This window comes from Girardinichthys multiradiatus, chromosome 4 (genome assembly GCF_021462225.1).
Source record: "Girardinichthys multiradiatus isolate DD_20200921_A chromosome 4, DD_fGirMul_XY1, whole genome shotgun sequence".
Lineage (NCBI taxonomy): Eukaryota > Metazoa > Chordata > Actinopteri > Cyprinodontiformes > Goodeidae > Girardinichthys > Girardinichthys multiradiatus.
The window spans coordinates 22,742,480-22,766,023 of NC_061797.1; the positions used below are offsets into that span (position 1 = coordinate 22,742,480).

Genomic DNA, 23,544 nt, shown 5'->3' on the forward strand with positions numbered 1-23,544 from the left:
CCCTCCCGGATGGCCGAGCTCCTCACCCTATCTCTAAGGGAGTGCCCGGCCACCCTACAGAGGAAGCTCATTTCAGCCGCTTGTGGTCATGACACAAAGTTCATGGCCATAACTCTATTCCAGCCAAATAATTTTTTTTTTTTATTATTCAATCTAAGTTTAAGTTTCATCACTTTAAAAAAAAGGAGCTGAAATATTGACAAATTATGAGCAGCAGTCAAACAGTTGTTTTTTTTTTGCAAGTCTTATCCAACTTGTCAGAAATTAAATACTGCAATAGCAAATAAAACAAAATTACAGAAACAAACAAACTATAAATTAAAGTTTTTATGTATAAAGGTAACATATGAAAAGCTTACCTGCATCCTGCCACAACTGGATGGAAAGCTGCTGTTATTTCCTACATTACCCTATTTGAGTCCCAGTCGTTCTGAAATTCCAAGGCAGATTTAACGAGTCCATTTTGAAACAGCCAAACTTTCTTGGCACGTCTTGGCACGTGTGCAGATGTGTGGTCTGGCAGAAGAATGACCTCTTTGGTGAAAGACTGAGCAACAGGCCGTACACAGTTTAAAGGTGCCTGAAACCTAAGAAAAATAAATGATAAAACAATCATTTATTTAAAACAAATGTATTTTTTTTATCATGTTTAGTTATCAGCGTTATCCTAATATAGTTGTACTATCTGTGGGTTGATGGTAATTTACAGAAAGATTATTAAAAACATGCTTTGTGTGTGGAATATTCTTGACAAATCAGTCTGACTGAATTAGTTTTTTTTTAGTAGATTTATTTGATAGGAACAGACACATAATAACATAGACAAACTGGACAAAACAGCAGTCCCATGCCTGTATCAAGGTGCTTATAGCGTAAGCTAATTTGCAGCACTTGTCCCTGGTTGGCCTTTTCTGAACAGTATATCAGAGCTATTACAAAATGAAATAATAATAATAATAATGTAAAATAATAAAACATATTAACAACATATGCCAGATCATATTTATAAAGCATAGAGATTAAAAACATAACAAAAAGAAACATTAGGTATGGATACAATGGTGTTTTGACGTAGCCAGAGCTTTGTTTGTTTTTTGAACATGAATATACATCTCTCTCTCTCTCTCTGTCTCTTTCTTTCAACCCAACATGTAATCTGTTGTCTTCAGGAGACTTAACTTTGAGAGAGGCACTGAGAATTAGAGAATTGTTGGTCATTCCCACTTGGCTTGGGGAAGTTGGTGGATTTAAATACAGCTGTCTAGAGCTAGTTTGTTTGATTTTTAAATGTTTTGACTGTTATGTTAAACTTAATCTTTATTTTATGGACACCCTGCTCTCTGACCTTCACTAACAGGCAGTAGCACCCACACCCACAAATTGCTTATTTTTTGAAATTATTTATTTAGCGCAAGAAATGTATCCCTCCTCATTTGAAATATTTTAAGATCAGGCCCTTAGCCATAAAACATTGCATTTTTTTGCCTAAGCAAAATGCACTACTGAGCTTGAAAGGGATTTTTTATGATGTTTATTTATTTTCTTTGCAGCAACGCAAGCAAAACTTTTTAAAGCCATATTTTTTCTACCTCCTGTTGCTTTAAACGCTCATTGAACATCTACAAAGCACATGCTGCTGCACAATGAATAACCACAGTGCATATAGGGCAATATAATTGACAGTGCGCATTTTATGTAATATAATCCTACCTTTTAGGTCTTGGTCCTTTTCGGGTGAATGGGCAAAGATTATAGATGGGGGCTGTCGAAGGTGGTTCTTGAGAAGGGAGTCTGTCCATAGAGGCAAACGGACCTGGTGCGTTCGTTGCACTCTGTCTACCATGTTGAAACAGTGAAAACATTTCTTCATCAGTAGTGCGGTACTGGATCCTGTTACTGGTACTACTTTGGTTCGTACATGCACTGGCCAAGGTGTTTATAGCGTGTTCATCGTTTAGAATCGCAGCAACCAGATTCCTTGCTGACTCACTCATGCCTGTTACTACCGAGTTATACGAGGCCGTCTGCAAGTAAATTTCAAGATGGCGTGCCTATTATGTTAGATTAGGTTTCATTCCATATATTCAAGGTTCATTTTTTTACATATTTTTGAATATAAATATAAATAATTTCCTGAACGGAATGCCATAATATATATATATATATATATATATAGATAGATAGAATGCCTTTCTCATTTAATGGTTTTCTTTATGTTCATGACTGTTTACATTTACTTATTTAAAATTATGTAGCAAACAAAAAATTGTACAAGAACTTTAATATGTTTTATATTTTTGATTCCTTAAAGTAGCCGCCCTTTGCTGTGATGACTGAAATATTAAACTTTGGCTGTCTCTCAATTAACCTCTGGGAAGTTCTTTCAAGACTCTTTGGAAAACTTTTTCACGTGACCACCTACCAAAGGGCAGCTATTTTGAAAAATCTAAAAGATAAAAATATTTAGAGTTATTTCACACTTTTTGTTTACAATATAATTCCATGTGTGTTCATTCATAGCTTTGTTGCCTTTGGTGACAATCTACAATTTAAATAGTCATGCAAATGCTACCAACTGAACGGTGGCGCAGTTGGTAGCATTGTTGCCTTGCAGCAAGAAGGTCCTGGGCTCGATTCCCGACCGGGGGTCTTTCTGCATGGAGTTTGCATGTTCTCCCCGTGCATGCGTGGGTTCTCACCGGGTACTCCGGCTTCCTCCCACAGTCCAAAGACATGCCTGTTAGGTTAATTGGTGACTCTAAATTGCCCTTAGGTGTATGAATGAGTGTGTGCATGGTTGTTTGTGTGTTGCCCTGCAATGGACTGGCGACCTGTCCAGGGTGTACCCTGCCTCTCGCCCATAGACTGCTGGAGATAGTCACCAGCTCCCCCATGACCCACTATGGAATAAGCGGTAGAAAATGACTGACTGACATAAAAATAAAGAGACCCATTAAGTGAGAAAGTGTATCTAAAACGTTTCACCGGAAGAGTATATATTTGTAAAGTCATGTAGTTTAAAGCCCAAGCCATAACAAAAGCTTATGTCTATATTGTTCTAAAACAGAAGCTGGAAGGCAGGACATGTATTAGACATTTCAATGATTTTAGCTAAAACAAAGAACAATACTGCTCAGTTTATTGGCACTACTGCCAGAGCTTGCACTTCCAACAATATAACGTGAACCAGAAATACCTTTTGATTACCTTTTGCCTTAATGAATGTTATGCATCTGCATCTGTTATCTCAGTTCTGTTTGCACCTGCAGACCGTGGTGTTGCAGCTGTTGCCTTTGCCTTGTTTCACATCACTATGTCACAGCAATTTTTCATTGTCAAAGGTTCTGTGTCAGGACCTTTCAGCTGATCAGGCGTGAAGACATCTGTAGATTGCAGAACAAATGATGTGTCTAAATGTGGGTTTGTTCACATTTTGATAACCAGAAGAAGACTTTATCAAATAGCAAAAATTAAAGAAAGAAATTTATTTTTGGCAATATAGAATATTATCCATTGCTGTTGATACAAACAGTGCTTTACTTTGCTGACTGGTGGTGCAACGGTCAATTTGCTCAGTAAACAGAATTTCAGATATGATGCAATATTAATGAACAAAAAAAAAACTCAAGGCCAGGGCCAAAATGCATAAAACTCTGTGTAGTTTGACTAAACCTCAGAGCAACAGCAAAAATCGACAAATGCATCTTTTACAGTTCCACAAAGCTGAAGGCATGTATTTACTCTCTAATAAAGTTCAACTCTCATGAATTATTTTGCACACGCACAAGTCAGATTTCCACTCCAATTTTGGCCATAAATAGATGCGGATGCGCCTCTGCTTGGTGATTTAGATGTAAAAAAAAAAAAATGTTGCTCCACAACTAAACAGCTATACAGCAATTGCAAAGGAGAAGCACAGTTTCTGCAACTGTATAACTCAGAAGCTCATCGATGGAAATTTGGAAAATATGTTTTTCGTGTTGTGTTCTCAATGTTAAAATCAGTGTTAGTACTTGCACAGGTAATGTTCTCTGTAGGTTCAGATCATATGACCTTGCAGAGATTGACACAAAAACGATTAAAAAGGATCGACCAAAAGCATATCAGCTTGCAGTGACATTCACAGCTTATCTGTAACAAATGAACGCATAAACTGTGAAATGGATGACACAGGCTTATGTGAAGATGATCATCAGTGGCATCAGATATGTAGTAACAGTTCACTATAAAAACCTAATGTCAAGAATCAAAATAATGTTTTTTTTCTTTTTCCTTCCACAATTGTGTAGTTTCAAAAATGCTTTCCTAAATTGTAAAACAATTCCAATTATGCAAATATGCATTAGATAAATTCTTTCACCAACTGTGAAAATGTCTTCATGATCATACCTATCAATTAATTCTGTAAAAGTATTTTTTTCAGACATGACATTTGAAGAGAAAGCACTCAAATGATTGCATATTCTCTGTAAACAGGGCTAATTGCCTTTTTATCCTTTTATAATAGGAGTTTTAAATTTGTAAAAGTGATCCACACTGTTCAACACTGCAAATTCCTCCTGAATTATGTACTACATTCTACGGAAAAATGTACAATAAACAAATAAATAAATAAACAAATAAATAAATAAATAGTGTTGCCTTGTCATGTGTTCTTCCAGACAATCTCTTTGAATGCAAAAGAGCTCCACAGCACACAAAGGTGATTAGTATGCTGGTAATCCCCATACTTTTAAGGTCATTAGAACAGATAAACACATGCAGCACATTTGCAGAATGCTTAATGCCAAATTGTCTGCATTGTCTCAGGGCACAGACATCTGTGAAATGTTCATCAACAGGCCCAAGTAAGTCTCATATTATTTCCATTTAAATTGCAGCACAAAGAATACCAAATCACAGTGTTATTCAGAAAAGGGAGCAGGCTTTAGACTGACAAGATTAGCTTCTTTATCCTCAGCCTCCTACTTTCCTCTCTGTGTCATGCTGCCTAAATAAGCCTTTCCTCGAGCTTTTTAGAGAGAGAAATACTAAACAGTGGATTCTGTTCAGCACTCTGGGGCAACTTCAAAGACAATCTCACACCAACTGCATGACGTCAAACAAGTTCAACCGTTTTCATTCATCCCTGCGGAGCGTACATTATCTCAATTTGATCAAATGCTTAACCGGTTATGACTTAACGAGAGCTCAGTTGATCAGGGTTTTATGTATCTGATATTATTTGTTGATTTATTTATTTTTTTATTCATTCATGTCATACTTTAGGTGGAAATGGTGCCGATTATAACATTACATTGAGTTAAAGCTAGTAGGCATGACCTGAAGGCAATATCTGTCATGATCTGCAGGTATTTGAGTTTTGATTTTCACCGTTTCTCTGTTTGTTCTCTTGTGTTTTAGTGTTTTCTAGAGTTAATTTCCTGCTAGATTTCTGTCACTTCCCTGGATTTCTCTGTGTTTCTTCTCATATGTGTAAATTAGCCTCCCTCTTTCAGTTGCTCTGCATTCTTCCTTCCACAGCTGCTCCACATTTCATTTGATTAGCTCATTTCTCCACCCTGCCTCTGTATTTAAACTGACTGGTTTCCATGTCCAGTCTTTCTTCTGCTGCGTATCTGTTCTCCCATTGCAAAACCTTTGAAAGTTTATGCTTTTCATTAATTAAATACTCATCTTTACAACAGGTTTTGTTCTGTGTTTGAGTCCTTACAAGACTTAATTATGACAATATCCCATTGAAAAATACATTTATAGGACAACTTAAAGAAAATTAAAGAAAGATCATTGCAATGGAAAATATGCATAAACTGCAATGATTATCAGAAAAGCGCTAATCTTCTGTTTCAACAAATGTTGCTGCAGCAAAATGTTTTATTGATTCAATATTATGAATAGTGTTCTTTAAAAAAACCTTTGAGAAATGTGTTCACAGATGAAAATATCTAATAGTGGGTGAAAGCAATTAAAAACCTCAACCTCAGACCTTTACTAATGTATTTGGGGAACCATCTCATCTTAATCATTCCCTTCTTTATTAATCTTTTAAAACGCAGCTCAACAATCACCACTGCATACTGATAAATAAGATAAAGTAACCCTGCGGATGTTTGTAAAATGCTTTTAGCGCAGTCTGCATTGTTCAACTTAGAAGAGTCTCCAAAGACAAGCTGGGGATTTATTGGAAAGCAATGAAATCTTTGTGTCCAGACATGAGATTCCAGTAACAGAAATAATGTAGGAATCACTACAGCTTCAGCTGAGCCCAAAATTATTCATGTCCCTGGCTGACTCACATTGAAAATCGTTTTCATTTAATCAAGAATTGAATTTCTAATAGTAATAGTAATAGGAATTTCTCAAAAGATAGTAAACCAATGTAAAAGGAGAGTTCATTTAGAAATACTAGCATTTTTTTGCATTTTAATGAACAATGGCATGTTACACATTATTTAGATCCTTCTCAACAATTAATGGAAAAATCCTTATTTGCATTACAGTAAGCAATAATTTCTTAGAATTGTTTGACCAGCTTTTTTTAGTTTTCTACTGCTATTTCAACTGTTTATCTATAGGGGATGAGCTCCAAGTACAGGTCCTTCTCAAAAAATTAGCATATTGTGATGAAGTTCATTATTTTCCATAATGTCATGATGAAAATTTAACATTCATATGTTTTAGATTCATTGCACACTACCTGAAATATTTCAGGTCTTTTATTGCTTTAATACGGATGATTTTGGCATACAGCTCATGAAAACCCAAAATTCCTATCTCACAAAATTAGCATATCATTAAAAGGGTCTCTAAACGAGCTATGAACCTAATCATCTGAATCAACGAGTTAACTCTAAACACCTGCAAAAGATTCCTGAGGCCTTTAAAACTCCCAGCCTGGTTCATCACTCAAAACCCCAATCATGGGTAAGACTGCTGACCTGACTGCTGTCCAGAAGGCCACTATTGACACCCTCAAGCAAGAGGGTAAGACACAGAAAGAAATTTCTGAACGAATAGGCTGTTCCCAGAGTGCTGTATCAAGGCACCTCAGTGGGAAGTCTGTGGGAAGGAAAAAGTGTGGCAGAAAATGCTGCACAACGAGAAGAGGTGACCGGACCCTGAGGAAGATTGTGGAGAAGAGCCGATTCCAGACCTTGGGGGACCTGCGGAAGCAGTGGACTGAGTCTGGAGTAGAAACATCCAGAGCCACTGTGCACAGACATGTGCAGGAAATGGGCTACAGGTGCCGCATTCCCCAGGTCAAGCCACTTTTGAACCAGAAACAGCGGCAGAAGCGCCTGACCTGGGCTACAGAGAAGCAGCACTGGACTGTTGCTCAGTGGTCCAAAGTACTTTTTTCGGATGAAAGCAAATTCTGCATGTCATTCGGAAATCAAGGTGCCAGAGTCTGGAGGAAGACTGGGGAGAAGGAAATGCCAAAATGCCAGAAGTCCAGTGTCAAGTACCCACAGTCAGTGATGGTCTGGGGTGCCGTGTCAGCTGCTGGTGTTGGTCCACTGTGTTTTATCAAGGGCAGGGTCAATGCAGCTAGCTATCAGGAGATTTTGGAGCACTTCATGCTTCCATCTGCTGAAAAGCTTTATGGAGATGAAGATTTCATTTTTCAGCACGACCTGGCACCTGCTCACAGTGCCAAAACCACTGGTAAATGGTTTACTGACCATGGTATCATTGTGCTCAATTGGCCTGCCAACTCTCCTGACCTGAACCCCATAGAGAATCTGTGGGATATTGTGAAGAGAACGTTGAGAGACTCAAGACCCAACACTCTAGATGAGCTAAAGGCCGCTATCGAAGCATCCTGGGCCTCAATAAGACCTCAGCAGTGCCACAGGCTGATTGCCTCCATGCCACGCCGCATTGAAGCAGTCATTTCTGCCAAAGGATTCCCGACCAAGTATTGAGTGCATAACTGTACATGATTATTTGAAGGTTGACGTTTTTTGTATTAAAAACACTTTTCTTTTATTGGTCGGATGAAATATGCTAATTTTGTGAGATAGGAATTTTGGGTTTTCATGAGCTGTATGCCAAAATCATCCGTATTAAGACAATAAAAGACCTGAAATATTTCAGGTAGTGTGCAATGAATCTAAAATATATGAATGTTAAATTTTCATCATGACATTATGGAAAATAATGAACTTTATCACAATATGCTAATATTTTGAGAAGGACCTGTATTTACTGTTGAAAGGCTATCATCCTAAACCTTAGCTCCCTCTGCAGATTCTCCATCAGATTCAAGTCAGCATCCGGCCAGGCCACTACAAAATGTTTAAATCACTTCCATTAAAAAACAAACAAACAAAAAAACATTAAAAGAGTAAATCTAGATCTCCCAGGATCATGAATTTATTTTGGTTTAACTGTATGCAAATTATGCTATTCTAATTGAGATCCATCCATCCATTTATCCATGGTCTATATTCACTTAACCTTGGAGGGTTGCAGGGGGACTGGAGGATACACCCTGGACAGATTGCAAGTCCATCACAGGGCGACCCTGAGATGCACCAAAATAACAGACTGGGATTCAAACCCAGAACCTTCTTACTGCAAGGCAATAGTGCCACTGCACAGTCCACCATGCAGCCAACAACACAACACAGGGGGAAATAACTGACCATAATTGCTAACTGGAAACACAGAACAAGGATTTAAATTGTGAAAGAGCAGCAGTGCAATTAAATGTACAAACAAATTGGGTCACGAGGAGCTGGTGCCTATCTCCAGCAGTCTATGGGCGAGAGGCGGATTACACCCTAGACAGGTCACCAGTCCATCGCAGGTCAACACACAAACAACAACGACCCCCGGCTGGGAATTGAACCCAGGACCTTCTTGCTGCAAGGCAACAGTGCTACCAACTGCACCAACGTGGAGCCCTCACTATGTACAAATTCAGCCGAAAAAATCTTGATGACTGTCCATTGTTACACGCTCAGTTCTCTCACTAGCAGTGGAAGCCATGTTGGATTATTAAAAAAAATTTTTGACACTCAAGGCAACATTTATTTGAGGTGCTCTGTAAAACAATGCAACACATGGATTTCCTCTGAAAAGAAGCTTTACTGATGCACAGACTCCACCCCAAAAATGCACACATTTATTTTGGCAACTGTCAATAGACTGTTGTCATCCTTTGTTGTCTCCTACTGGGCTCTGCTACCCACAGCATTGATTTGGTCTAACATTTTACTGCTGTGTGCTGCAAGCCAAAAACAAGATTCCAAAATCAAATATGAAAAGGAAAAATCAGGACTCTTGGCTTTAGAACTTGCCTTCAATTTTATTTATGGTGTTTTTTGAACAGTTAAAATCTAAAGTCCACAAGAAAAAAAGCAGTACTGTTGGTATATTTATAGTTTATCTTTCTCAGTCTTATTATGGCAGAAAAGGGTGAAGTAAATTTCCATGCTAGACCGACACAGCACATTTAATTGCAGAATATTGCATAATTGAATTCTTTCATTCTGCAAGAAAAAGTCTTGTCTTTGATCCAGTGTAGTATTTAAAGCAACCAGGTTAATTACAAAAGGCCAAACGGGGCAGCTTAGATGATTAAAAAAAATCACATGTGGTGATATGAAGCTTAAACTATCCACCTTTTTAGCAGGTTGTGCAGAGAGAAGGTGAAAGTCATTTGGCTAAAGACTGATGGTAAATGTTGCCGAAGTAAAAATGTTACAAGAAGTTTAATACTTATTTTTTTAAAAAAGAGCTGAAAGAGCACACTAAGCATGGCGAAAAATCTGTGGTTGACTTGATTTTCCTTTAAAGTGAGCACATCTGGAAGTATTTGTGGGTATTACAAAATAACACATAATTTACATCATAAATGTTTGGCATGCACTATATTTCCTTTTCATGTAAGAGTTTCTGTTTGAAATACAAGACAGAGTATCAAACACACATGGAAAAAGGGAACACTAAACAGGCAATGAAGTCAGAAAGCATTAATTTCCTTGAACACATTTTTACACCATTACATTTAAGATTTTAAATTAATAACATGCTCTAAAGTGCAGGATCACTCAAAACATATTAGTAATAGACAGCCAAGAACAAAATTAACCGGATCGGCTGTTATAAACATGATTTTATTAACACAGTATCATAGGAGCACAACACATTTAATCTTTGACTTTTCTTACAGTAGGAAAAGCTAATGTTCCTCTGAAGTGACCTTGTCTTCTATATGGGTAAGAGGGAGCTCATAGTTTAAAATCTATTGGATCTCAGGTTACTCATGGCCCCAATAAATTGCGATATGTTTCACCACCATATGAATGGATACTTAAAAAAAGAAATGAGGTAATGACACAAAAGATTAATGGGCCACTGTAATAAAATCGACCCCCTCAAAAAACAACAGGATGTTGGGTTATGAGCAATTTAATGTGGCAGTGTAGATTTGTATGGGGTCCTATGTCAAAAACCAGGAGTCAGAGTTGAATCTGTCTTCATGATAAAATAATTTTACATTTTATTCTGTAAATTAGAAGTGGACAACTGTTTAACTATTTTATATCTTTTTATTTTGAAAAAAATCAGCAAGCAATGGGGAAATTTTAAACAACTAAAACAAGAACATTATATACAAAAAATATCACATCCCATTTATAGGAACATTTAACATTTAGGTAACATTTTTCATTTTGCTTCAGTAGTTAGTTCAAATCTGTGACCCAGAAAGGTAAAATAAGCTCTTTCTACAGGTAAAAATTTTACAAATAGTTCCTGTCAGATTTTTTGTTTAACTTTCATGTCAAATTGTAAATCATGTATTTTTTCACACCTGTGTCAAAGCAGATCTCCTCTATTCTTTCATGACACCAGAGCCTCTAGTACTTGCATAACTCATTTCTTGTGCTCGTCATCATCTGGCACTGAGATCTTTATGTAGGGAAAAAAAATTGTAAAAGGGGGAACAACTTAAAAGAAGAAATCAAATATTGATTCCTCTTCATATGAGAGCTATGATTCTGGAGAGGATAGACCACAGGCATCAACTCTTAATGAAGTGTCAGGAGAGATGCAGAGATGCCATCTGGTGGACCATTTTAAGCCAAACTGGTAAGAGAAATGTGTTCTCTCTGCAAGAAACACTGCTCCTGTGAGCGCTCTGATCCTCTCATAATGCTATCATAAGAGTTTGGGTCAAGTCAGTTTCAAAAGTTTCTTGTCGTGCAAATGATGCAGCGACTCATGAGCCATAAGACAATCCTCTTCCAAAAAGGTGGAGTTAGGGGTAATATAAAAATGTTTTTCTAGCTTCAAATCATGTATGTGTATTTCTGCAGAAACGAGTCTCCTGAAAGCCAATTAACCCATTAAGATATTGTGCTCATCCTGCAATTTGGATATTTATTGGCCATTTCCCACTGAGAGGAGACACTGTGGCAGACCTAAAACCTGCTGGAGGAACTATATATTCTTTTTGACCAGGAAGGCCTTGGGATCCCTAAGTGAGCTGAACAGTGCCACTGTGGAAAGGGATGTCTGGGGTGACCAATTTTTTGAAATGCAGAACACCATGGATGGATGGATGACTTGATTGGATGACTTGATTCAATATTAAATAAATTTTGCTAATCCAGCACAACTGTTTCATGGTGCAAAAGTTAATAATGATCCAAGTTTGTTGTGCTATGATTTTCAAGCCATGTTTTGAATGTCCATAATCTGTGCAGTGAACTACAAACTGACTTTAAACACACAGACATTTTACACAGTATGCTTTAAGTGAACATGGTAAGTACAATGGAAATATGTAACACAACATAATTCAGAGTTGACTATCGGCTGACAACACACTCTCCCCAGGGCAGACCCAGTTTGTTCACAGGGATACTGAAGTTGATGAACAGAATTATGCTCCACAGATTCTTCACAGATTACACTCTCTCCATTGTAATATTCTTGAAAAGCATGACCTGAGCACACCAGGCGGTTGTCCTGGGGTGGCAGGCTGCTGTTTTGCTGATAAGTTACTTTGCAGTTTTCACATTGAGCAATTGCCCTCAGTTTACCTCTGTGCTGGGAGAGCTCTCACTTGCTGAGCATCTGTGAATGAGAACTTCAGCCCACTTCCAGGAAACTCTCTGCTGCAAAATGAGAAGAAATCCCACCATCTGATTATGCACAATGTCCCATAAATATGACTAGGCTATGGGTTTTTTAGCTTAATAGCACCAGCGAGCACCTATTGAACACAGCTACTGGTCTGAATACCCAACTCACATTCACACATTATTTTATTTGTTAGTTCTAAAGTGCTCCTCAAAGTATAGCATCAGATTTGTTGACTTTTTTGGTTGACTGTCAAGCTGACATTACCACAAAGCCAAAAACTCCCATTTTGACAGTCTACATGATAGACACTTAATAAAGCTATAATATTAATGTGCAGCCCAACACAATAAAGTGGTGAATGCATTATTTATTAAGTTCAAAATATTTGAACACACTGGCGAAAGAGAAGACAATGCAAATTAAAAAGGAAGGAATATAAGGTAGCGACAAAACGTTGTGCGTGGTGAAACTATGATGCCAAAATGGTAGCAAAAGTCTAGATGCCTTTTTAGCAAGTGCACTCAATAATGGTCATCTGGAAAGGTTCTGGCCTGCCTACTTTGTTTTTTCCATCTCTGAAAACAATTTTTTGGCGCCGCCTTGTTGTGGTCAAGTGCACAGGTAAACTGCAACGAGCTGTCTCAATTTTCTCTTCAAAACTATCAAAGAGAAACAGTTTTGGCTTGAAAAAATAAGTGTTTTTCAACATAAGGTAACACAATATCTGAAAAGGTTTTCTGTCCAAAGCAGGTAAGGAAAATTAGTGAGAACCAATATCTTTGGAACTTTTGCTTTCTTGATATTTATTTTGTTTTAATGGTGATGTAGTTGTTCTGAGCTATAGATGCCATCACAAGACTGATTCTCATTCCCTTTTAATAACGTTTTTCAGCCCTCATGAAATTACCAGGCTCAAGTAGTACAGTTGTGACGTAAATTAAGCCAGAAAGTTTAGTAATTCGGCCTTGGGGCAGATTAGGATAAGCCCATTTTTTGTTTGAGGTATGTCAAACTAGCCAGTAGGCAAGCATTATGCAAATGGTTACATGGCAATGTGAATTAGTAATGGAAGGAAAGCCTGGACTACAAATGAGGTGTAGCAGGCAGTTCAGAAGCAATGCATTCTATGGAAAAGAAGACCTTACTTTTTGAATATTTCTTAACTCAGACTTTTAAAATTCTGGGAAGACTGAATGACATCATGAAGAAAAATTTCTGAGATAAATGCAGGAGGTTTGTCTTTTCTCCCTTTATTTAGTTTGATGTTTTTACAAACTGAACATTGATTTTAGGTGCTTCATCCTAAAAGATAGATTATTCTGCCACTCTCGCATACATGTATTATATTTCTCACACATATTTTATCGGTCTCATACATGGTTATATTCAGTAAGTTAGAGTAATATTGAAAAGTGTAAAATTTTAGTAACAACTAGCTAAGTGAGTTATTATATCGATTAATTACATACAAGACTGATGTTTTCAAGCCTTTATTTCTGTTACTTATGATTATTTTCTCTTTACAGATGATGAAAAAAACACTTTAATGGGCTTAATGGAAACTATGTTTAATACCTGCTTCAAGGTTCCTACTTTCAAAGCGCAGTTGTAATCTGAGAAACGAGCCTCATCAGAACCCATATTCTAATTTTGTAATAATGAATATGTGTTTCACATGCATGTATTGTCAACCTGAAAAAACTCACTATGATTTTACCCAATGTTTTTCAATGTTCTTGTGTCCAATGTCACTGCAAAAAATAAAATATACATTTCCAAAATGTAATGTTTTTTTATTTTTTAAGGGGAAAAACTACATGTTCTGAACTGCTAAATTAAACCATTTGCATTGCAGTGCAAAGTAGATAAATTAAAGGACTTTGGAAAATGTATGGACAGGATGCTAAATTTGGAAACCCCAAATTTGTTCTGTAACTCATACACTCAGACATTCTCTAGAGTTTTCCATTGGATCAACAGTGTGGAAGATACAAATTGCGTTATGGAGAGTTATTAAATACTTATGTCTTGATATACAGGTCCTTCTCAAAATATTAGCATATTGTGATAAAGTTCATTATTTTCCATAATGTAATGATGAAAATTTAACATTCATATATTTTAGATTCATTGCACACTAACTGAAATATTTCAGGTCGTTTATTGTCTTAATACGGATGATTTTGGCATACAGCTCATGAAAACCCAAAATTCCTATCTCACAAAATTAGCATATCATTAAAAGGGTCTCTAAACGAGCTATGAACCTAATCATCTGAATCAACGAGTTAACTCTAAACACCTGCAAAAGATTCCTGAGGCCTTTAAAACTCCCAGCCTGGTTCATCACTCAAAACCCCAATCATGGGTAAGACTGCCGACCTGACTGCTGTCCAGAAGGCCACTATTGACACCCTCAAGCAAGAGGGTAAGACACAGAAAGACATTTCTGAACGAATAGGCTGTTCCCAGAGTGCTGTATCAAGGCACCTCAATGGGAAGTCTGTGGGAAGGAAAAAGTGCGGCAGAAAACGCTGCACAACGAGAAGAGGTGACCGGACCCTGAGGAAGATTGTGGAGAAGGGCCGATTCCAGAGCCACCGTGCACAGGCGTGTGCAGGAAATGGGCTACAGGTGCCGCATTCCCCAGGTCAAGCCACTTTTGAACCAGAAACAGCGGCAGAAGCGCCTGACCTGGGCTACAGAGAAGCAGCACTGGACTGTTGCTCAGTGGTCCAAAGTACTTTTTCGGATGAAAGCAAATTCTGCATGTCATTCAGAAATCAAGGTGCCAGAGTCTGGAGGAAGACTGGGGAGAAGGAAATGCCAAAATGCCAGAAGTCCAGTGTCAAGTACCCACAGTCAGTGATGGTCTGGGGTGCCGTGTCAGCTGCTGGTGTTGGTCCACTGTGTTTTATCAAGGGCAGGGTCAATGCAGCTAGCTATCAGGAGATTTTGGAGCACTTCATGCTTCCATCTGCTGAAAAGCTTTATGGAGATGAAGATTTCATTTTTCAGCACGACCTGGCACCTGCTCACAGTGCCAAAACCACTGGTAAATGGTTTACTGACCATGGTATCACTGTGCTCAATTGGCCTGCCAACTCTCCTGACCTGAACCCCATAGAGAATCTGTGGGATATTGTGAAGAGAACGTTGAGAGACTCAAGACCCAACACTCTGGATGAGCTAAAGGCCGCAATCGAAGCATCCTGGGCCTCCATAAGACCTCAGCAGTGCCACAGGCTGATTGCCTCCATGCCACGCCGCATTGAAGCAGTCATTTCTGCAAAAGGATTCCCAACCAAGTATTGAGTGCATAACTGTACATGATTATTTGAAGGTTGACGTTTTTTGTATTAAAAACACTTTTCTTTTATTGGTCGGATGAAATATGCTAATTTTGTGAGATAGGAATTTTGGGTTTTCATGAGCTGTATGTCAAAATCATCCGTATTAAGACAATAAAAGACCTGAAATATTTCAGTTAGTGTGCCATGAATCTAAAATATATGAATGTTAAATTTTCATCATGACATTATGGAAAATAATGAACTTTATCACAATATGCTAATATTTTGAGAAGGACCTGTATAGCGAGATGTTAAGTGCCTGGCCTTATAGAACAACATACTCATAAACCCACAGGCATAAAGCCTTAATCATTAAACTGCCTTTTGCATCCTGTGGAATGAGCAGATATTACATCAGTCATGAATCCGGATTTTCCTGAAATTATTTAGGTGTTGCAAGTATTATTTGCAACATGGTATTTAAAATGATTTCTTTAGAGTTTCAGTTTTATTCTCCATTTGCTCATACAGTCTCCCTATGCTGTGTATTAGGAGTAAACACCCACAGATTTTATTTCCTGTCTCCATACTGTTTTCCAAACCGACTAATTGTAGTGACCTGCACCATTCCAGAATGACAAAGAATACTCAGTTTTGTAACATTAATAACAATCAAAACAATGGGAAGTGGTAATTTTGCTTTATTCACCAGGTAAGCTATGCCATTTTCTTCTGTAAGATAAGAATGAAGATAAACTCTATTGCTCTTTTAGTAAAATTCTAGCAGCAAAATCTAACAATCAAGCATGCAGAAATCAAAAACCCCACGGGGTTGTCAAACTCAAAACATTTGACAAAACAAATCTAAAACATCCCCCTGGATAATTTAACATATATTCTGCATAATGGACTGATCAGCTGCACATTACAGTTCTGCTTTGTGATTGCTCCCATTAGAGTTGCAAGTGTTTTAACACAGTCTGTGGTATTGTGTTAATTAAGAATTCCATCTGCTTAGGAGCCTCTGTGTCCTCTCTGTGATGGAAAACAGCCTTCCTGCAATATCCTCTGTGTAATCTCACAAAGAAAACCAAGACTGAACTCAATCAATTTAACTCATGAAATACTGTCAAGATGTGATGAGCTAGAATAATTTAATGTGTTCCTTTTCTTCAATAACATTACAGAGAGCACCCATCTGTGTGACACATCAGTCTTTTACAAGAACAACAAAAAAAAAAAAAATTCATTGGCATATTCTACAATGCTTTCCTGGTTGACTTGGAATAAGCGAGTAGAAAAAAAACAAGGCTGTTAACACATCCAGAAAAACTTGCTTTTGCCAAGTGACGATTTCCAAACTCAAACATCTAACAGACCAACAGTGAACACAGTGTTTGAACACCTATAAACATGAATACAATGGTACATCTATGCAGGGATACAGCTGTATACCACCAAAACAAGAACATAACTCAGTAGGAGTCATTGTGCACCTGTCATCAGTCAGTAAATCGATGCAATCTGCCGGGTCTGCTTAGAAAACTCTTTTGTACCAATTGGAAAAATAACTGAAATTGACTGCAGTGTTTGATAACTAGGATCAAAGTAGAATGTGTGTAATTAACTTTAAATCTGTCTGTAGGGTTGAACAATATTTGTTTTGAATTGTTGCTTTAAACTGAATTCAATTTAATTGAATCTGACAGCAGAGGCCTTGGTCTGCATGAAGATTCGAATGCATCAGACATCTAAAGGTACTGTTAAAAAGGTTAAACAATAATTTCTAAGGCATTAGATGTACAAGGGACTGAAGAATGTGATCTAGTGAAAAAGACATGATGCAAAATGATGTTGCCAAAAACTGGACAGCTCTCCAAAAGTCGTGAAAAGACGAGAAGAAAACTGGTCCGGGTGGCTGCCGAGAGGTGTACACCAACATTAAAGAAGCTGCAGGGATTTCTCGCAAGCACTAGTGGCGTAGTACATATGACGACAATCTCTTGTTTCTTTATGACGGAAGAAAAAGTAGATGGTGTAGGGTGGCAAGGTGGAAGTCTTTTTTTTTCCTCTAGCAAACCAAAACACTGAAACCCGGCTAAAATTTGCATAAACATATTTGGTATATTTTAAATCTCTCAAACTCATGTGGAAAAACCTCTGATCAAGCTGATGAATCTAAGGTTGATCTTTTTAGCCATAAGTATCAAATGAATGTTTAAAGCAAAAACAAGACATCACCTCAAGAACTCCATGCCCACAGAGAAGCAGGGTGGGGTCAGCATTATACTTTGGTGCTGCTTTTCATCAGCCAGAACTGAGATCTTTGTCAAATATTGTCTGATTAAAGCATGTATGTTGATGGATTCCTACCCAAAAACATTGAGTGTTGTAATAAAATCAAAAAGGTTGTTTCGACAACATATTAGATTGTGTGCCCACTTATGAAAACATACACTGCCTGGCCAAAAAAAAAAAAGTCACCACCTCGGTTTAACTAAGTAAACAGGGAGCCTCCCATTGGATAATTACTGCATGATTATGTTTCAGCTGGCAAGAAGTTATTTAACCCCAACTGGTGCAATGAGTTGCTTCTCATTTCTTAAACAACCATGTGAAAAGACACATCCCGTGGTCATGGAATAGATGTTAGTCTGTTTCAGAAGGGTCAAATCATTGGCATGCATCAAGCAGAGAAAACATCTAAGAAGATTGCAGAAACTACCAACATTGGGTTAAGAACTGTCCAACGCATTAATAAAAACTGGAAGGATAGTGGGGACCCATCGTCTTTGAGGAAGAAATGTGGCTGAAAAAAACCCCCTGAATGATCGTGATCGGCGATCTATTAAACGTTTGGTGAAATGAAATCAAAGAAAAACAACAGTAGAACTCCAGGCTATGTTTAATAGTGAAAGTAAGAGCATTTCCACACGCACAATGCGAAGGGAACTCAAGGGATTGGGACTGAACAGCTGTGTAGCCTTAAGAGAACCACTAATCAGTGAGGTTAATCGGAAATAAAATGCTTCCTTTTGCTAGGGAGCATAAAGATTGGACTGTGGAGCAATGGAAGAAGGTCATATGGTCTGATGAGTCAAGATTTACCCTGTTCCAGAGTGATGGGTGCATCAGGGTAAAAAGAGAGGCAGGTCAAGTTTTTGATACCCAGCCATGAGTTACAACTTCTCTTGTTAGCTCCAACCACTAACGCCTACTTTATGAGTCAGCTATAGATCATTTACCCATAAAGGTTGTTAGTTTCCAATCTAGGAAGTAATATTTCCTTAAATATTATTTTACTAAGCATGATAACTAATTGAACACAATTAAGACCCATTTATCCAAAAGGTTTGGTTCTTATTCAAAATATTTCCTTAAATATAATTTTAATAAATAACGGCTGCTAATTAAACACCATTAAGACCCATTTATCCAAAAGGCTTTACCTCATTGAGAATCTTTGGGATGTGCTGGAGGAGGCTTTGCGCAGCAGTCAGACTCTACCATCATCAATGCAAGATCTGGGTGAAAAATTAATGCAACACTGGGTGGAAATAAATCTGCTGACATTGCAGAAGCTTATCGAAACAATGCCACAGTGAATGCGTGCCGTAATCAAAGCTAAAGGCAGTTCAACAAAATATTAGTGTGACCTTTTTTTTTTTGATGGCGACTTTTTTTTTGGCCAGGCAGTATATTATTTTGTGTTTTATTTTTCACCTTAAAAATCATCGTTTTTTTGAGTTAAGCCTTTGCATTTTGAGTAAAGAATAAATACCTGGTAAAATGATAAAACAATTTTACTGTTAATTTGAAGTGAGATTTTTTTGCAGTGGATCATGAACAGATTATAAATGTAATTCTTAGTCAAAAATCTAAAAAAAGGTTTGTTTTATATACGTTTTGTTTTTACAAGCGCAACCTTAGTCTAACAATGATTCACTTACTAAAAAAAAAAAAAAACATAGTTCACACACACAAGGTCAAAGGGTTGGAACAATGTTTAGGATATGAACAAATTATGAGAGATTATTATTATATAAATTATTGTGAGAGCAAAAAAATAATCCACTTAATCAAACAATGACTTTTCAGTAGACAATTTTAAATTAGCAGGTATTTTTAGTTGCTATATTTCATTGTTTTCCTTGTAGTGCATCAAATCTTGTGAAGAATATTGCAATAATTTTTCTGGTCAATATTCTAGATCAATGTAGATAAAAAAAAATACTTTTCTCTTGAATATATAAGTTTGCATTTGATTTTCTCATTCTTAACATCAAAAGAGAGGGTAAATGTCACTGTAGGTGGCAGTTTGATGAACGAGGAGGTCATGAAAAAGCCCTGCAGAGGCCACACATATTGACCAGAAAAATTGGTAGACCGCAAGCGTGAAATTGCTGTCACAGATCAATGGCTACTAATATGGAGAAGAGACAGATTCAAATCACAAGACCTCTAATCAATGATGATTAATCCTTCATGACATTCACACTTCCAGAATCAAACACCTAATTGTGAGATATTTGATAATTAGCTATTTCCATTTTTGAAAATTGGATGAATGAAAGACTTTGCCAATTCTTCTACTTGATGGTATAAATGTGAGAGCCCAGAGATATTTTGTAAAAGTATATAAAATCAAACGTCAGCTCTACATGATTGGGATTCTGACACTTGATGAATTAGGTGATCAGTTACCTGAATGATCTGGAATGAAATGTGCTAATGGTGAGCCAAACAGGACAATGAGCTGTTTTTAACTGCTGCTATTAATCATGAATATTGACAAGGGCAAAACGTTTGGTTGGTAAATTACAACTTTGAAAAATCCAATCTTTTCATTTTTTCTATTTAATCAACTTCTGACCATATACTGCCAATTAAAATGTTTCTTTATTATGCAAATTACATATAACAATACATAATTAATGGGTGTTGTTCATCAGAGATGTTTCAAATAGAACTGTTAGTGTATGCATTGTTTCTTTTGTTGTTTGCACTCATCAAAAAGTCATATCAAGACAAAAGTGACTTCTTTCAACAGTTTAGTGATACTGAACGCTGATGTATTTTGACCAGCAAAGGCTCCTGTTTGTGGTCATGGCTGACTGCAGCAGGGAGCATCTCTTGTCAGTATAAAATCAATATATCACTGCACTCACTGGATCATTTCACACATCAAAGAATAGTAAAGCTTAGTAAATATTTGAGAAAAAGAACTGTGCACCATTTGGTTGCATCTTAAAACAGTCTAGACCTTCTACTGACACATGGTTTAGATTGGCAGGCACAGGATGAAATCCAACAGTGTTCAGGTATGCAATCATTTGGAATAAGTAAGAACTTGAGGGTATGGAGGCGTCCACCGTCTTCCTTTTCGGAGACTCGGATGAAGAGGTTTAGGCTCAGGAATTACTTTCCTAATCTACACTACGCAACTCATTCTGGGTGATCTTAAGTCATCCCTTGGCGAGAAAAGATACATAACCCTGCCAGCAAATTCTTGATCTACACAATAGTCTCCTTTTAATTGCACAGGTCAGGAAAGCCTTCAAGAAGAGGAGCCCAGGAGACCTCCTGATCAGATGTCTGCTTTCTTCTTTTGAAGTGAAGGATCTCCACACCTTAACTCTAAGACTGATCCCAGCCAATCTTGGAGGGAAGCTCATTTCAGCTAAAGAAACAGGTGTGTCTGAATTCTGGGCACAAAGTTAAGCTTGTTGCCTTAGTCACCTGTTCAGTTTTCAGATCTCAATGTGTAGTTGCAGAGAGAAGAGTGTCTCTATTTTGGAATCCTCGTGACTTATCTTTGTTGTCTTTTTATTAGGATATTATTAAAAAGTTAATTTATTTCACTATCTCAATTCATGAAAAATAATGTATATATTTTAATTTCATAGATTAATGTTTCAGTCTTTCTCACTAGCAAAGGTTTTCAAGTATCTTGGTTTCCTGTTAAATACAATTCAGCGCCTATTCACAACATCTCAAGGTACTTTACAAAAAAACACCTAAAACAGAACACAGTTTTACATCAAAGACATCATTGAGGTTGCCATAATTGAGGCCCTGTCTTTATGTTGCAACTGTTCCAAAAATAGAAAACATGTTTTGTAAACAAACCTTCATAATAGTAGACATATTGACATGAAAAAAAGAGTAAAAATGTATTTCATGACTTTAACTAAATCTGGATTCCATTTTTCTTTGCCAGACTTTTCTGTCAGACTTTTCTGTACCTTTGTTTGGGTTACCAAGGCAAAATTCCTGATTGATGTGTGATCCAATATTTAAGATATAGGATATAATAGATTCCACTCTATTTTCCATAATGTAGCTTTTAGACATGTGTACACTTTGAGTTCTTGTTGGTCCTCTTAGCACTCCCCAAGACTGCAGACCCAGCTGGTCTTTTTTGGCTCAAAGCAAGGATACAATCTGTGACTGCCTGGCAATAAATGTCATATGTGAAGTAGGTGCTGGATCAAAATGCAGACAGGACTGTGGAAGCAGAATAGGGAGGAGGAATGGTTTAATAAAAATAAAATACAAACACTTACAAGCAGGCGCAAGGCAATCAGAGTGTGAAGAGACGAAAAATGTGCATCATAATGGAAGGATCCAGCAGAGAGCAATGAGAACCAGTGATCTTATATACTGAGGCTGGATGGAGAAATGAGAGGCAAGATGAGCTAATCACAGGAAATGAGTTGCAGCCGAGGCCAACATAGGGAGCGCAGGTGAAAGAGGGAGACTAATTAACCAGACTCAGAACTGAGTAGAGACACAGTTATCAGTCAAAGGCAAAATGATAAACACAGATGTAACAGAAATAATTTTAAATATACAAATAACATAGCAAAAGAACAAACTATGAACTGAAAAGAAAGCCAACTAATATGGGAACAACAATCTGAATAGGGCACGACCTGAAAAACATAAACAGCAAGGAAATGGTCAAAAAACACAAACACGCAGAAGAAAATCAAAACCTAAACACCTCAGGATCATGACAATAAAAGTTTAAGCCAGACTCAGTATTAATAAATTGAGGACAGAATACAGAAGAAAATCTGGTGGTGGGACTATGGTTAAAGAGTGGATCTAAAAATGATAAAAACGAAAACCACGAAATACGTTCTATCATCTGAAGATGATACAACAATTCTTTTTAAAGGTATATTTAAGTGTATCTGGCACATGCTTGATATAAATGGCCACAACAGTTAATATATTTGGCGTGCAATTGACCTTTTCATAGTGTTCTAATGTTAAAGTGTTCGGCTGTGCAGAACCTTTTTTTCTTTTAGTCTCCCCATAAATGTAGACAGAAAGGCAGTTGAAGTGACAAAACTGTGATATCCATGATGACAATAAACGTTTTTTGATGTGTAGCTTTATTTAGTGAAAATGTAGCTACAGGATGTCCATCGTTTCTTGTGTTATTCTATGTCTGACACCATCTTTTTCACTACAATAAAATATGAAAAAGCAGGGTCATCACCACCGCCACACAGACTTTATTGGACACTTATAGTACCCAGTGTGACCACATCAATCAAAGACAAAGCTACAAAATGTTTATTTCCTCTCCAGTTAAACTACTAGATAAAAATCTTTCTTTGTCCGACTGTTGAAAGAATAGACAAAACAAATGGGGACCAAACCTTTCTAATAATTTTCAACAAGCTAGAGACAAAAAATATACATTGTAAGATGAAAAACATTTGGATTCCCCTTTTATTTGCCAGATTTTACAGGATGTGACTCTTTATCTAAAGCTTGTAATCAGATTTAAAGCTATACGTCAAAATAATGACCATGCAATCATCCATCCATTGTATGTACCTGCTTGATTCAACTCTTTATTATGGTAATGCTGGAGCAACTCCATCCTGTGCTAGTCAGTGTGAGGTAGAATGACTCTCAAAACTCTATACACCCATGTTAAAATTCCTGTTTTTTGTGTTGTAAAAAAAGACTATTATAAACAATTTCCAGTATTACTCCAAATATAATCCGACATTTTTTCTGTGCAAAAGTATCAGTCAGGAAAAGAGGACAAAAGGCTTCACAGCATTATTTGCATGCCATGACACAATGAAGACAGTCATTGAAGAAAAAATGGCAACAATGAGATCACAAA

The 23,544-nt window shown here is 37.1% G+C and overlaps 1 long non-coding RNA gene across 1 annotated transcript; it reads right to left on the reverse strand.

The window, feature by feature from the left end:
* Window positions 1-100: 100 nt before the first annotated feature.
* LOC124867628 lies at window positions 101-22,024 on the reverse strand. The gene is made up of 4 exons (XR_007038113.1): window positions 21,959-22,024; window positions 3,208-3,383; window positions 1,711-1,836; window positions 101-587 (listed from the first exon to the last, which is right to left on the reverse strand). It is a non-coding gene; the product is annotated as an uncharacterized LOC124867628 (long non-coding RNA).
* Window positions 22,025-23,544: the final 1,520 nt, after the last annotated feature.